This window comes from Bactrocera latifrons, unplaced genomic scaffold, assembly GCF_001853355.1.
Source record: "Bactrocera latifrons isolate USDA-ARS-PBARC rearing strain unplaced genomic scaffold, ASM185335v1 scaffold_120, whole genome shotgun sequence".
In the NCBI taxonomy this organism is placed as follows: domain Eukaryota; kingdom Metazoa; phylum Arthropoda; class Insecta; order Diptera; family Tephritidae; genus Bactrocera; species Bactrocera latifrons.
This window is the reverse complement of record NW_017534631.1, coordinates 478,094-484,994: the sequence shown is the minus strand read 5'-3', so window position 1 is coordinate 484,994 and position 6,901 is coordinate 478,094. Positions and strand designations below refer to the sequence as shown.

Below are 6,901 nucleotides of genomic sequence, written 5' to 3'. Positions count from 1 at the left end.
TTTCCGAATGGACCACCTAAGACGCAGCCGCGGTCAACATTTAAATGAAATTATCTTCAAAAAGTAAATGTCATGAACCAATCTAACGTTTCAAATAAAGAACCGATGAGATTTTGCAAATTTTATGCGTTTTTTTTTTTAAAAAAGTTATCAAGCTCTTAAAAAATCACCCGATAGAACTTGTATCAGTTTTGGGTGTCAACGAAACCTATTAATTTTGATATCAGAAAGCAAGAAGATAATCGTTAACAAATTTGAATATTGCGTTTTTATTTCACTGTGCAGTTAGACCATTAAAAAATGTAAGTTGAGAAGTTTATTTATTTTATTCTTACAAATTAATTAACTTCATTTTTGTAGGGGAAAACATAAGAACAAAACACAAAATACCAGAATAATTGAATTTGTTGAAAAAAATTCAGACATCATAAGCGGATGCGCAAAACGCGATTAAAGGCTTATAGATTAATTATGACAGGAATTAACGAAATCCCTTAACGTTGCAGGTCTTTTACATAAAGATGTGACGTGTGAAAATAAACTTATTTTTTTTTTAGATTATAACTGAGTGGAAAAGCGAAATTAAGAGAAAAATAGCTCACAACAAACTGCCAAATTGATTCAAAAATCACGTCCTAATCCCCGTTTGGTAAGATCCCTCTGATAACAAGCACAGTGATGCTGCCAATTGAATTACAGGTGAAATCGTCGAGGGCTGCAAATGTGGATCCGTGATATAGAACACCATAAGAAATTGGAAAATTACGAAATCCAAACAAATTCTGTGACGCTACTGAAAATCAGTATTGATTTGCAATCCTGACAGCTAAGCATATCTGTCCGATTTAGGAAAAATGTGCATACAAATTTTATAAAATTACTTTCATAGAAACTTAGTCTTTAGTATAAAATCTAACTAAATCTCACTTATACATCGTGAGATACATACATACACTAAATTTATATATAATTTATTTATTTATTTTTACTATATCTAATATGCCCTAAAAAATCGTTGTCGAGTCGAGTGGATAATATTCCCTTAGCCAAGAATGATTAGAACAAAAGGTGTTCATAATCCCTTCAATAGATTCCTTCCTTCATGGTATTCGCAAATTAGCGTAAGGGCCAGTGAATCCTATTTTTCATACTTATGAAACCCAAAGTTCAACTAAGCAGGAATCGATGGCCTTGATTTGCAAGGGGTTATAGGACAGCACGAAGAACTGCATTTATGCCACTATGTCTGAATTTTGTAACCCCGCAAAATTAATACCTCTGTGTAAACTAACGTTAACCAAGTAAATACCAAAAGCTCTGTCATCGGGAAGGACCTCTCCGAGCCGTCCGATACCAAAAAAGGTTTCAGACAAGCCGATTCCTTATCATGTGAGATTCTTCAAGCCACTTCTGGAAAAAATAATTCGAGCTACAAATTTGAATAGAGAAGACAATCTCCTATAAGAATGTATTGATATCATTAGCCTCAACAACTGTTCCGTTAGTTTTACTTTCTTTAGACTTGATGAGGAAGCGAAGAAAAAGAGTGTGGTAGAAAACCTCCTAACATCATGCAAACAGTCGTCGCACGCCCCGTTATTGTTGTCAATCATAGCTTCAAAATCGTAGATAATTTCGTCTATCTTGAAACCATCATCAACACCAACAACAATATCAGCCTCGAAATCCAACGCAGGATATCTCTTGAGAACAGGTGTTATTTCGGACTGAGCAGCAACTGATAAATAAAGTTCTCTCTCGACGAAAAACGACTAAGCTCAACAATTCAACATCTGCTGAGTCGACGTTACTAGTTTCCGAGATAAAGGCTCTGCGGAAGTTTATGGTCTTTTGCGCATTGGCAACAGCGCTGGAACGATGAGCTGTACGAGGTATACCACGACATTGATCCATGGGTGTAACCAAAGTGAACGCTTTTTGCTGTTTTCTTTTAAAAGTATAACTTTTTCCGTTACGTCCACCAGATTAGCATGAAAACAACCGAAGCTGGTTGGTTGTACCAAAAAATGAGATTTTTTTTGAAATTTGGAAACTAAATTGGGTATTACCAATCAGTATATAAGATATTATCAAACTACGAAAAATAAAGGCGTCTAACAGACACAAATAGAAAATTTCACTTTGGCCACTGCTTTTCAAACTGGACCTTTCAAATGCATTATACAAATCACATTTTTTTTATTTTCTCTAAAATCTAGACGCAACACCGTTCCACTATTCCATTACTTCTCTTCCTTAAAAAATATTTAATATGCGTCAGCAGCATGAACATTACCAGGAATTGAAGGAAGAATAATAGGGAAAAATGTAATGCGAACAATATATTTCATTTCCTTTAACTACGCAATATCAACATTCACTTATGTCGGTAATCACTTCTGTACAGCTGGAATTAGCGAAAATGGCGATGTATTTTATTTTTATAACTGTTTATATTTTCAATGCAGGATACAAACAGAGTCGCACTACAAATATGAGCTTAAAACAGTAATATTTTGGTGAAACTAACGGCAATGAAGTATTTGTTTAGTCAATATTGACATAGCGAGCGGAAAGGTGACTGCTGCCTGGTTTAACCGTCATTGTTGCTATACGAGAAATAGCAGTACAGTTACTATACACATATTTGTTGGCATTAGAGAGAGCGACTGTTGCGTGGGATATTTATGCGTTGGCTAAGTGCAGTTGCAACGGTCAAGTTAAAGGTACTATGACAATGGTGAATGGGAAACTTAGTATATGTGCATGTGTATATATAAGTTGGTAGCAATATGCGAAAATATAATTAAGTTCTTATTGATAATTTACAATAAGGTATTCAAGATATAAAAGTTTGTTTATATATAATATTTTTATTCCAATATAAAATATTTGTCATCTTGTTTTTTTTTATTAATATAATAAAAAAAAGAAATTGTAATTTAAATTTGTAGGATAAATGATATTTCAAAAATATATATTTTGCTAAGTTGGTGGCACTATCTCTCATTATCATGCCAAATATGAGCACGATCTGTAAACCAGCATGTTTACAGCAGCTGCTTAAGTCGGTACATCTCAGTAGTGAGTTGCGATTTTTACAATGGATAAAAATATCGAAAGAACTTTTCACAAACTTTGTATTTATAAAAACTTCGTGTGAGGAATCTTTGCGAATATTGGAAAAGGCTTACAATTACTCAGTTTCATAAAAAAGAACAAGCCTACGCGTGGTATAAAGTCTTCAAAAACGGTCGAGAGATCTTTGAAGACATGAGCCGTTCTGGACAACCTTCGGCCTGTTTAACTGATCAAAATATTAAAAAAGTAGAATGCTAGAATAACGTCAGGCAAGTACTAGAGAGAGGACAAGAGAGCTCAACATCTCTCGAGAGTCCGTTCGAAAATTGTTTGATATGCAAACAAGGCAACAATCATCGGAATGGAGGAAAAAAAAGGGCTGAAATAAGAAAAAAACCACATCAAAACCGCTCAAAAATCAATGTGAGGCTCACTGTTTTTTCGATATTCGTGGTTTGAGTTTCATGATTTTTTCCGGAGGGGCAGATGGATAATAAGGTTTTCTATTTGGTCATATTGAGGCGTTTTTGTAAGAATATTGTAGCAGAACAATTTATAAATTTTGCACGATGATATTGAGCCACGATTGTGACCGAATTTAAAGCCAAAAACGCAGTGAATACCATCGATCAACCACGGTATTCACCACATTTGGCTCCGTGTGATATTTTCTTGTTCCCCAAACCGAAATTGCTGCTCCGTGGAACGCGTTTTCAGTCATTCGAAGAGATAAAACGAAATTCGCTAAAGAAGCTGAAGGCCATGCCAGAAAGTGGTTATGAAAAGTGTCTCTAAAACTGGATCGAACTGAAGTGTCTCTAAAATCGTTGGCATAAGAGTATTATATTTGGTGGGGATTAGAAGACAAAATAAATATTGATGAATAATTAAATATTTTTTCTTTTATTTACCGTATCCCAGTACTTTTTTTTTTGTCAAAATGTATTACGTAAATTTAACGGAAATATTGTGATCTGAAGGCAAAGTTATTAGAAATTAGAAGTTTGATTGAAAGTTGAGGTACTTTGAAGCGACTTGATATACAAGTTGTTATTCGATAATAAGTCGAAAGTAATGTTTTGATGGATAAAAGTGTCAAATGTTGTTCTACTGATGTTCGTAATTGGATGTAGTCAAGAGTTCTAATAGATTTTATGTATGTACATACAATATAATAAGCATATGAAGCTAACTCAGTAAGCAAAAGTAATTTTGCAATCTTATGCTACAGTGAACTTGAATTAAAACTCAGTCACCATGATGATATGAAAGGCTTACGATACTACGTAAGTAATGGTAAACAATCTCTGTCAGATAACCCCATTTGAATGCTAGCTAATTTGATTTCGATCCTGGCAGCGCCACATTGAAGCAGAAGGAGTCTATTTTGAAAGTTTTTAAAGAATTGTAACGATTGGTTTAATAAATTGACTCAGTCCTTTTACTTTCCGGATAAACCCTGTAGTTTTGCGGGGAGATATCGAAACTAAAATTTGAAACAATCAATGCTGTATGACATATATTAATAAATCGTTATGGCTGTTGATACTTAATCCAATTTATAATCCTATATAGCTCTTTGCCCAGAATTTATGAAATAAATTTCCTTTAACCGTAATAAAACAATTCTCGTCTCTCTCTCTGACTTTCTCAAAAAATTTACAAAAATTTTATAGTTATCTAAAGTTTGTCCGTTAGCTCTTTTACAAAGATTTGTTAGAACAGGGTATATTAAGTTTGCCTAAAAGTTTGTAATATGCAGAGGCTAGCATTGGAGATCCTGTAAAGTGTATACATTACATCGGTTCGATCTTTCTATAAAATCGCGTACGCGGCAAATGTTAAACGCATCTTTGCCCAGGAGAATATGGGTCTAAAACAGGTTTCGATGCAGCGAAATTTAAAAAATCGGAATAATCGGTTCTTTGATCATTAGAATATCAATGTGCATATATTTATTAAATTTCGTTAACATATCTCAAAAAATTACGAGAAATTTTTTATGATCCCAAAAAACGAGACAAGGTGCGATCGTATACAAATTGATCGATCAAAATGCAGCTTTTGTATGGAAATCTTCTATTTGCAGAGATATCTTTACTAAATTTGGTATGGATTGTTTTTCGTGGCAAGTGTACAACCTCCGAAGAAAGTGTTTTGATCGCACCGCGAAGGAGGATTTTTTGGTGTTTTTTTTTTGCTTAATAATCTGGAAGCCATCTCAACTAGTTATGGCTAAAAATCATTAATCTTAACTTTAGACATTAAAATTTTTGTACTTTAGAGCGCAGAAAGATTATAGTAGAAGAACGATAGTTTTTCGATTTTTGAAAAATTTCAAAATTTCTTTGTTAATAGTGTTTGTATGTAACAATAAAAATTTCGATTAAATTATTTAATTTTTTGTATGAGAAAAAAATTGTTCAAAAAAAGCTATTTTTACCCGAGGAAACCCATATAACTCCTTTACTTATATTACTTTTTAGTGTTTTGGTAAATTTAATTCAGTTTTTATAAAATATTATTAATTGTATTTCAGTATCTTATTATTAAAGAATGTCAGAAAAAGAAATATTTTTATATTTCCTTAAGCATAAATTCCATTTAGTGCTTTCTTCACATTTCTTAAAGCAACTTGCTTTGTGTTTTTCAGCAGATCTAGTGATGCAACGGGAAAGTGAAATTATAAGAGTGTTGCAACTACATTAACACAGAGATATCACGTAACACACACAAATATATACATACATATGTATATATACAAACATATACATATGCATATGCATATAAGCATCTAAGTAAACAATTTGCCCTAACACTGCACAAATTTTTATGACTTTTCACAGCTTCTTTTCATAAACAAAAAGTCGATTTACTCAAAATAAGATAATCTTAATATTTGTTCTAATCTTTTTAATCACCAAAAACCACTTTCACTAATTACAGATGCAGAGCGAAAGATACAATTCGTTTTTTATGTCATTTGCATTGCATTTTTCTCTCCTTTACTTTTTCTTCGCTCATATGTTGTACTTTGTAGCTTCGAATATTCAATATGCAATATGCACTGCGTCTACATAATTGTGTGTAGATATGTATGTGTGCTTATGTCAAATTTTGCATTTTCATAAGCGGATGCTTCGTACGCTGCTCATTTTGCCTAGCGTGCGATTCCCACAGCTGCTTTCATCTTTCGTCCTTCGCTTGCACTTCACATCATGTGCACTTACATGTGCATGTGTGCATCACTGTAATCACAACACCAACACAAACAAGTAATTTATATTTTTTTACATTTCTCTACTCTACTCCTTTTGCGCTTCTTCTTCATTTAAGTAATGCCTTACACTTAGTTAAAATATTTAACCGATTTATTTATTTACATTTTTTTCTTGTGTGGCTTTACTTTTCCAATCGCGACTTTCACAATTTGAACTTATCTCAGCAATTTGTCTCACATTAAATTCAATAAAAAAATATAATTTTCTTTCATTTGAAGCTGGCTGGCAAAAAATGTTGTATACATTTTACAAGAGCAACGCAGAGACTAGCCGAAAATGTTGTGCATTGCCAACGACGATAACGACGACGTCGACGAGCCAAACAGCTCCCACGAACGTAATCAACGAGCGCGCATACGAGCCAATTTGCAGTGACGACGAGCTAACCGCTTGTATGGAGCAGACACAGAAGCAGTGGAGAAAACTGAGGTGATTTTTGGCTTTGCTGCGATTTTGATTGTTGCTGTGGTGGCTGTGAGCACTGCTAAAGCGTTAAGTAGTGCGCATAGTGGGCCATTTTTGTGTAATGTAGTTAACTT

At 33.6% G+C, this 6,901-nt stretch overlaps 1 protein-coding gene across 2 annotated transcripts in view; it reads right to left on the bottom strand.

The window, feature by feature from the left end:
• The window catches only part of LOC108978335, a 43,353-nt gene extending 36,755 nt beyond the window's left edge, over nt 1-6,598 (bottom strand). For both annotated transcript variants that reach the window (XR_001994099.1, XM_018948559.1), the window contains exon 1: nt 6,465-6,598. The gene's annotated coding sequence lies outside the window, so the exon portion shown is untranslated. The remainder of the gene's footprint in view (nt 1-6,464) is intronic.
• Nucleotides 6,599-6,901: the final 303 nt, after the last annotated feature.